The sequence below is a fragment of the Saimiri boliviensis genome, chromosome 2 (genome assembly GCF_048565385.1).
Source record: "Saimiri boliviensis isolate mSaiBol1 chromosome 2, mSaiBol1.pri, whole genome shotgun sequence".
NCBI lineage: Eukaryota > Metazoa > Chordata > Mammalia > Primates > Cebidae > Saimiri > Saimiri boliviensis.
Genome location: NC_133450.1, coordinates 176,541,928 through 176,550,474, shown reverse-complemented (window position 1 = coordinate 176,550,474; position 8,547 = coordinate 176,541,928).

Here is an 8,547-nt window from a genome sequence, read left to right as displayed (position 1 = left end):
CTTTATGCCAACTTTAACTGAAAGATACAGGAGAAAAAAGGCTCTTCGGTGACTTTTCTCCCTGGCAATTGATGGCTTATGTTCTTGGCAGTTAAAGCAACTGACATGTGAGTAGGCATATGGACATCAAAGGGCAGAATGTAGTAGAGTCCAGTCCTCATTCAACATTTTACAAAAGTAGGGTCCAGTATTAAAAAGAAAATAGCAAATCCCATTCCCATAGCCTAGATTGTTCCCCCGATCCAGTATTTCCTTGGGGTTTGTCTCAAGTTACCCTCATTCTTTGGGGACATGTTGATTTCTTTGGTGACACTCCAGCCTGCTATATAATGCCAAATGGTATTTCCAGTTTGTATTTCCTTCTTATCCAGCTATTGTAGTGGACCAAGCCTTCTGTTGAATTTTTTAAAAAAATTATTGGAAATTGAACAGATGGATTTCAATTCCTAATTTTCTTTAAAAATGTGCCAAGTATTTGTTCCTTTGTTCCTTATTTTCCTCTTGACCAATTCCTTGTGTTTTTGCATCTTTTTCTTTAAAGGCATCTCACTGATTAGTCTTATCTGTCTGTGTTCTAGGCATCTCATTGGAAGCTAAGTCTAGAATTGATTCCCTTTTTGTTTTGTACATTATCATCCTAGTTTTACACTTGTAGTGTACGTAAATATATGCACAAATAATATTAGTGAAATAATTTTAAATTATGTTAAATTACTTTACAGTTCATACTTATGATTGCTTTAAAAAAGGGAAATTGGAGAGACATTTGTTTAGTCTTTTATTGAGTACTGTGAACCAGCTACTTTGCAAAATGTTCAAAATAAATTATCTTATTTAATTTAGTCTTACTGAATGCCCCCAAGAAGTAGACTAATGGTCCCATTTTACATAGTAGAAGGATAGTGAGACTACTAGAAATTGACTTGCCCGAGGTTAGATAGCTAGTAAATGGTAGAGCCAGGAGGCAAATTCAGATTTCTCTTACTGTATAATCAACTTTGCTTTTAATTGAAAGAGCATTGGTTTTATAATCTGAAAGGTTTACGTTTGAGTTCTTCCTTTTGGGGAGTGGAGACTTCTAGGACTCTTACTTGACTTACTTAACCCTTCATTTGTCTTTGAAATGGGAATGATACTCATTTACTTTCAGTATCGATCTGAGAAGAGGTAATGAAAGTAAGGTCTTTGCAAGGAGACCTGAATTTTAAACACTTGGAGACATAAAGAAAAAGTTCTGCAATTGAAAATCTAAACTCTAACACAACAAAGCAACTTGCCAGTGTACCCTTTGGTGGAATAAGAACAGAGTTAGAATGGAAAAGATCATCAGGCATTTGAACATTACCAAGCAGATATTCTGAGGTACATTGGGCTAGGGTTTATCCATCTCCAACTAAGACAGAGTTAGAAGTTGATAACAGAATCTTACTTTATGGATATTGAAATTTGCCATATATTAGCTATACTTAAGTTAACTACAATGAACTGCAAATAAAAATTCCCATGTCAAAGCACTCCTCTGGAAAGATGAATGTTTGAACCAGGTATACCTGACCACTGCAGTCACAGGGGTATACCAAAATTATTTATGTTTTATTGTCAAAGTAATGGATATGCATGTTAAAAACAAAGTGAATATTAAAACAAAAGAACATCCTATATATTTTTTAAGGTCTCCTCACCCTGCCACTCTCTCCTTCCACTCACTATCCAGACTCAACTACATTCAACTGCTTCTATTTTTAGATTTTTTGTGTGTGATTTATCTTTATTTTTAGTTTATCTTTATTAGTAAACATTACGTATTATCTATTGTTTCACATGATTTTAAGATTTAGCTCACCTCCTTTCTTATGCCTATCAAATTGTATAATCATACAATTGTGTTTATTTCTTTTGATTATTTGTATAACTAATTGTATCTGTATTTTTCCATTCCACCAACTTCTGAGGGAATCTTTTTTCGTTCAGCATTCTCTCCTTCAAGCAGCCTCCATCTCTTGCCCAACTCCATTGTCAGAGCCTGAACTTCTGCGGTGTAAAGGCAGATAAGTTTTACTTTCTGTTTTACAAAGAGGCTAAGTCTCCCTTGCTTTGTATGCAGATTATTTAAATAGCAATAGGAAGTTCTTCACAAGGAAATGAAGCATACATAGTCTAGGTTTTTCTAATAGTTACTTTATGAGATCTGAGAAATCAGTAAAGGTAAAATAAATGGAAAATGATTCATGAGGCATTAGGACATGATCTGAGTCTTAGACAATGCAGATTGTATAAGATTCAATGTGCAGCCTCTCATGGGTAGAGAGGTTGAAGGTACAGAGTGGATGAGAAAACAGAATATTCAGAATGAGTCTGGTTTAGTCAGGTGATAGAAACATGACAAGGCAATATGGAGAAAACTATTTCTTGGAGCAAAATGGTGGCTAAAATTGAAAAGGTAGTTTAGAATCAGATGGTTGGCTATACGCATCAGGCTGTCTGCTTCCCAAAAGTCATAGCCTGTGCTTTCCCCGCATCCATTTCCTTCTCTCTCTCTCTCTCTCTCTCTCTCTCTCTCTCTCTGTGACCTCTTTCAATCTGTTGAAAGCCCACATAGCTCTGTTAAAACTGCTCTCAAAGACCACCAGGAACTTCACTAATAGTCTAGTCCTAACCCATATCCTCCTTTATGTCTTTGTGAGATTTGATACTAATGGCCATAATCTACTTCTTAATGTTTCTCACTCCCTTTATCTTGTGGCATTGTATTCTTCTTGTTCTTCTCCTGCCCATCTTCATATTTCTCCTTTGTCTCTTTCAGTTTGCTTTCTTCAGGGTCTGTTTGGTTTCCTGCACTCATCTCTCATCATTCTCCATTGGTCATTCTATTCACTTCTGTCTTCCTTATGCCGTTGACTCCTGAGTCTCCACCTTTGATTTATTTCCTCTGTTCCAGATCTACTACATATCACCAAGAGTTTGCTCAAAATGTAATTCTGAATAATCAATTAGAACTTTTTTATGCTCAGCATGTACAATATTTACCATATTCCCTTCCATGCCAGTTCCTCTTCCTGTCTCCGCTGTCTTCCTCAGTTCTGTCACTGTCCTTCAAATCAGCAGGATTCAAACCCTAATTATAGCTCTTTATTTCAACCCCTGGCCAGCCTTCATATCCAGTCACTCACTGTGTTCTATTTTCTACCTACGTCATTTCTTCCCACGTTTACATTCCTAGTATTGGAACCCTGATAGGGGTCCCTTTTGGCCTCATGTGAATTGAGGCAAAGATATTTATATCTTCTAATGTCTCCCCATTTTAATCTGTACCTTACAATAGTACCAGAGTAGGATAGGTTGAATCATTGTATCTGTGGTTCAGAACCTTTCAGGATTCCATATTGGCAGAATAAAAAATGAAAACAATTAAAACCTAATGCTTTTACTTGGATTGCCCATTCAGGATCATCCACATTGATTTGTCCAGAACTATTTTTCACTATTTCCTCTTATGGAACCTATAGTTAGGCAATATTAGATTTCTCAGTTTTTCCTCCACTTGATTTCCTCCATTCCTTTACCAGAGTCCTATCTTGAGCTCATGACATCTTTCACAGAAGACTCAGTTGAATTGCTGCCTATGTCATAAAGCCTTTTCTGTGTAACACTACTATTCTTCCACTGGAGTAAAATAATGTGTCTGTTTCCATATATATATATGTATGTGTGTGTGTGTGTGTGTGTGTGTGTGTGTGTGTGTAATATGTAATATATATGTAATATTTAATATATATAACATACATATATAACACATGTATATATAACATTTTGTCTTATACCACTGAAATATGATTCAGGGATATCGTAGTCCCTTTGTACTGCTATAACAAAATACCAGAGACCAGGAAATCTATAAATATAAATTTGTTGCTCATAATTCTGGAGGCTGGGAAGTTCAAAATCAAACTGCTGGCAGATTTGGTGTCTAGTGAGGGATGCTCCCTGCTTCAAAGATGGCACCTTGTTGCTGCATCCTACAAAAGAGACAAACACTGTGTTTTCTAATGGCAGAAGAGACAGAAGGTGTGAAGTTGCACCCTCAATCCCTTTTATATTTTATCCATTCATAAAGTCAGTGTCCTCATGGCCTAGTCATCTTCTAAAAGGCCCACCTCCTAATACTGCTGTATTAGGGATTACATTTTAACATGAATTTTGGAAGGGCCACAAACATTCAAGCCATAGCAAGGTAAAAGACAATGGCTTAATTTTTTATCAGTCCCCTTCTCTTATCACTGGGAGAAGTTTATTATTTAACATGATTATAGAAAGGGTATTTTTAATGAGAAAGACATGCCTTTTGAGGTCAAATTGCTTAGTAAAAGCAAGGCTCCTGTTAACCATTTTATCTTAAGGAAGTCACTGAGCCACTTGAGCTTTTGTACAATGGGAATAATGATACTTGTACCTCCAGTTCTCTGAGAATCAGTGAGTTCATATCTGTGCAAGAACTTTGCAGATTGCAGGGTTGTATATTTTTCTTTTTCCAAGAGTTAAAAAGTTACAGTCTTCCAAAACACTGTCTACCAAGCTGTATCACTCTCAGATGGGTGTTACTCACTAATTCTGTTTTAGAGAGGAGGACTGTGAGAAAGGGAAGAATTGAAACTTACATTTATCTAAATAGATAATCATCTCTCCGGAAAGGATTCTTAGCCCAAGGAAGGAGGTCTATTTTCCTTGAAACTTTTTGTTAAATACGCTGAAGTGCTTAGAACTTCTGAAGCAGACCCAGAAATCTCCAGCTGCCTAAGTATCCCTTTCACACCCAGGCAGGCTCCTGGCCACTTTAACAGGCGAGGATGGTGCCACAGGTCTCAGCCTCTGTAGGAAAAAGGTCTAGAGAAGGTGTTCATTCAGTCTGGGTATCACCCTGCCCACCAGAGGGTGCTCCATGCAGAGGGAGTGAACCATGGTAATAGACTTAAAAGTTACCCTAAGTTCAGCTCTTTACTTATTCTTTTAATTTGGCCAAGTTACCTATCATTTTAGAATATGAAAAATGGGACAGTAGCTGCTTTGCCTAATTGTTAAGATTAAATGAGTTCATGTAAGTGAGAGCACCCAGCTCTAGCCCTGGAATGCTATTGGTACTCTGTGAATTCCCTCTTTCTTTTACTTCTTCCTGTCCTGCAATTCATCTCCCCGATATGGAGTTTACTCCCTTGGCTTGAGTCAAGAGAGGCTTCCTCAGAGCAGGATCACATCACTTGACCTGTCTCAGGGTCCCTGAAATCTCCAGGGCTTGTCATTCTAAATATAGCTTTTGGATGAACAAGGAAATGCAACCAGTCAGCAGCTCCTAGTGGCTTCACAAAAGCAGTTATTGGCAGGGAGCCCACAGTTAGAGAGTGTGGAGACAAGAATAGAACTCAAGGCTAGTTCAGGGTTCTTTCTGCCAGTTTCTGCTGCCACTGCACATGTGGGCACTATTGGGGATTAACTCTTCCCTCTTTCTGCCACAACCACAGCTTTTACTTAAGTATGGGCTCAAATTCAGTTCCTTATAGAAAAATTATTCTTATGTTTAATTGACCAGCACCTTTGTTTGCCATCCCAAAATTATAGATTACAGGCCTTTCAGGTTGTTTGCTAGGCTGCCATGTATGTCTACTTAAGGGAGTTTTGGGGAGGCCCAGATGGAGACATGAGCCTCTTTAAAAGGCACAGACTGTATTTTAGCAGACACTTTCTTAGTTATTCCTCTGGTTACTTTAGGGATGATTACTTCTTTGCCATGGTTTCCCAAACCACTTAGCTTTATTGTAGCTGATTGCACAGAACTAACATATCAGATCACATTTGGTCTGCGTCAGTGCCTAATTCATTGGTCTGCCCTTGACAGAAAATGGGAAGTATCTGTTCCCTCACTCTAATGGTTAGTTGGCAGTTGATATAGGTCACTGGCTTTCTGTATCTGTGTCTAGTCTAGTCTGGGCATCTCAGAGTAATTCTTGCTTTCTGGGAGCCAAAAGGAATAGAGCCAGAGTATTAGGGAAAAGAAATTATTCTTATGGAAACATATAAACCAGAAGCATGTACCCAAAAGATCATTGAGTGTTTTTTAATTTTTTTTCACTGAATAAAGTAGAAGTTTGGCTCCAGATATCAGCCGTTTTCTCTTAAACAAGCTTGAGGAACAAAGGATACCACTGAGACTGAGAGAGAGAGCTTAAAGTTCAGGTTGTAGAGCTGAACAGGCAATTGTCATGTCCCAGGAGGAAAGGCAAGAAGAGAGATTCACGAATGGCATTAATAATTAAAGCTCCAGCTATTTAATGAGCACTTTCTATGTGCTAGATACTATGATAAATGCTTTATGTGCATTATTTGACACTGAGCCTCAAAACAAATCTATGTGATGGTGTTACTCTTATTTTACAGATGAGGAAATTGAAGTTTAGAGAGGGTAAGTCACCTGACCAAGATGACTCCAGTAAATAAATTCAAATGAAAGTTATAGTATATATCATAATTTTTATTAGTTAAAAGTATAAGAAGGAATATGGTTTACCCAATTGTCAGTTCTTAGGAGGAGAAGCAGTTGATCACATTGATTCAAGTACCCACTACCTAAAAAGGTGTCCTCATTCTTGACATGCCTCAGGTCTGGATTTACCACAAAAATGGTAAATTTAGAAAGGTACCGTCCAGGGTGGTCTGCTGGCTCTCTCTTCTACGTCTCCCACCATATGGCAGTGCATCACCTTGCATCTCAGCCCTCTTCACACTGCATTTTAATTGTCTGGTGGTCTGACAGCCCTTTAGACTAAGTGACCTAAGAGTGGGGTGGGAACCAGGTCCTTTTCTCTCTCTCCAAACACTGGGTACAAGGCCTATAATGTAGTAGTTGCTCAGTAAATGTTTGTTGGATGAAAATCAATGTACTCAGAGAGTCAGTTAGCTAAGTCTTTTATAATGAATAAACTCTAGATTATTTGAGTATATATGGAGCCAACAGGGATTTAGCACAGAGTATCAGGAAACAGAACTCTCTCCTTGACTTTTATGGAACTACATGGACTTGCAGATGCTCATTCAGAAAAATCATTGAAATTTTAAAATGGAGTTATATGGAAATATGTGAACACAAAGTTTACATTGTGTCACTTTTTGGATGCCTTCTCTGAGAGAGTATTGGAATATAGCACCCAGTCATCCAATTAGTGAGCATTATATACCGGGCCTGTGTGGGACATCAAGAAATGTAGGGAATTGCTAGCCCTCCTCAAGATGTGTGCAAGGATGTGCTTTCTGAAACACTGTCTCAAAATAACTGAAATTATTCCATCAGTCACAAAGAGACCTGAACAAAAACATGTCCTTCTATGTCTTTATACAACTGTTCTGATATTGGTGTTTTAAATATCAACAGAAACCTTGCCAAATTCTTGAGACTCATGTGAAGGTTTCAGTTCAGCCATTTGTTGTTTGAGTATCTCCATCCTGCCTGGCATCTTTGTTTTAGAAATAAACATGGCAGACTCATGAAATGGAATATCCAGAAATCACTTACGGATGATGGAGTGTTACTTTATTTTCATGATCATTTTTGCCCAAGTGCCTGTTACTGTGTTACCAAAACAACAGTAGATGCTATTCCACTGTTTGGCATAGAATCTTGATCTATTTGCAGACGAATGAGCTTAGAATCTTAGTATGTTTCATTATCACCTAGAGTTTCAAGGTTTGAAGTGTGCAACCTGTTAAGGTAAAGTGTGTGGGACCAAGATCACTATCTTGCTGAGAGTTCAGAGTAGGAACTGCTTATTTCTCATAATGGTCTTGACATGGAGCCTACCATGGGCTGTATGTTGACATGCAGCATACGCAGTAAAGAACCTTCAGTGTTAATTCTTGTTGGCAGAGTCGTGTCCTATTCTTTTGTTCTTTTCAAATCCAGATTATCATAGAAGTCTGGCTTATGGAAGAGTCTGCCCAACTCATGCACTTTGCCTTTCTGGCTTCACAGCTGGTGCTAGAAATATCTGTCCTTAAGGTGTTACCAAGAAAGTCTCCTGCTATTTCATGCATTTATATTCTTGACCTAGCTCGATTGTGAGTGCCATAAGGGTGGCAACTTATCTTTAAGAAAAGATAATACATAAGGTGCTTATGTATTTTTCCCACAGCACCTATTACAACATTCTGAGTACAGAGAAGTGCTCAATGAATATGTTGACTGAATGACCAAGATATTTGAAAACACATCTGGAGTGGTGACATAATGTCAGTATAATCTTTTGCTTGTAATGAGAAATATACAGAATTTTAGCTATTGTTTCTCCAGATGCTCTGGTGTAGAGTATTTGTTTTGTTTTGCTTTGTGTCATCTGGTCTTGCTCTCCATTCCCTTCCCTTTCTTTTCTTCCATTTTCGCTTTTTTAAGAAAAAATATTTCTTTGCTTTCCCTTCTTTCTCTATCATCTTTTTAAGAAATAAGTCTGCATTGTTCTTGAAGACTTCTCAGGGATATTAGGGTTGAGAGTTTAGTATAGCAAGATG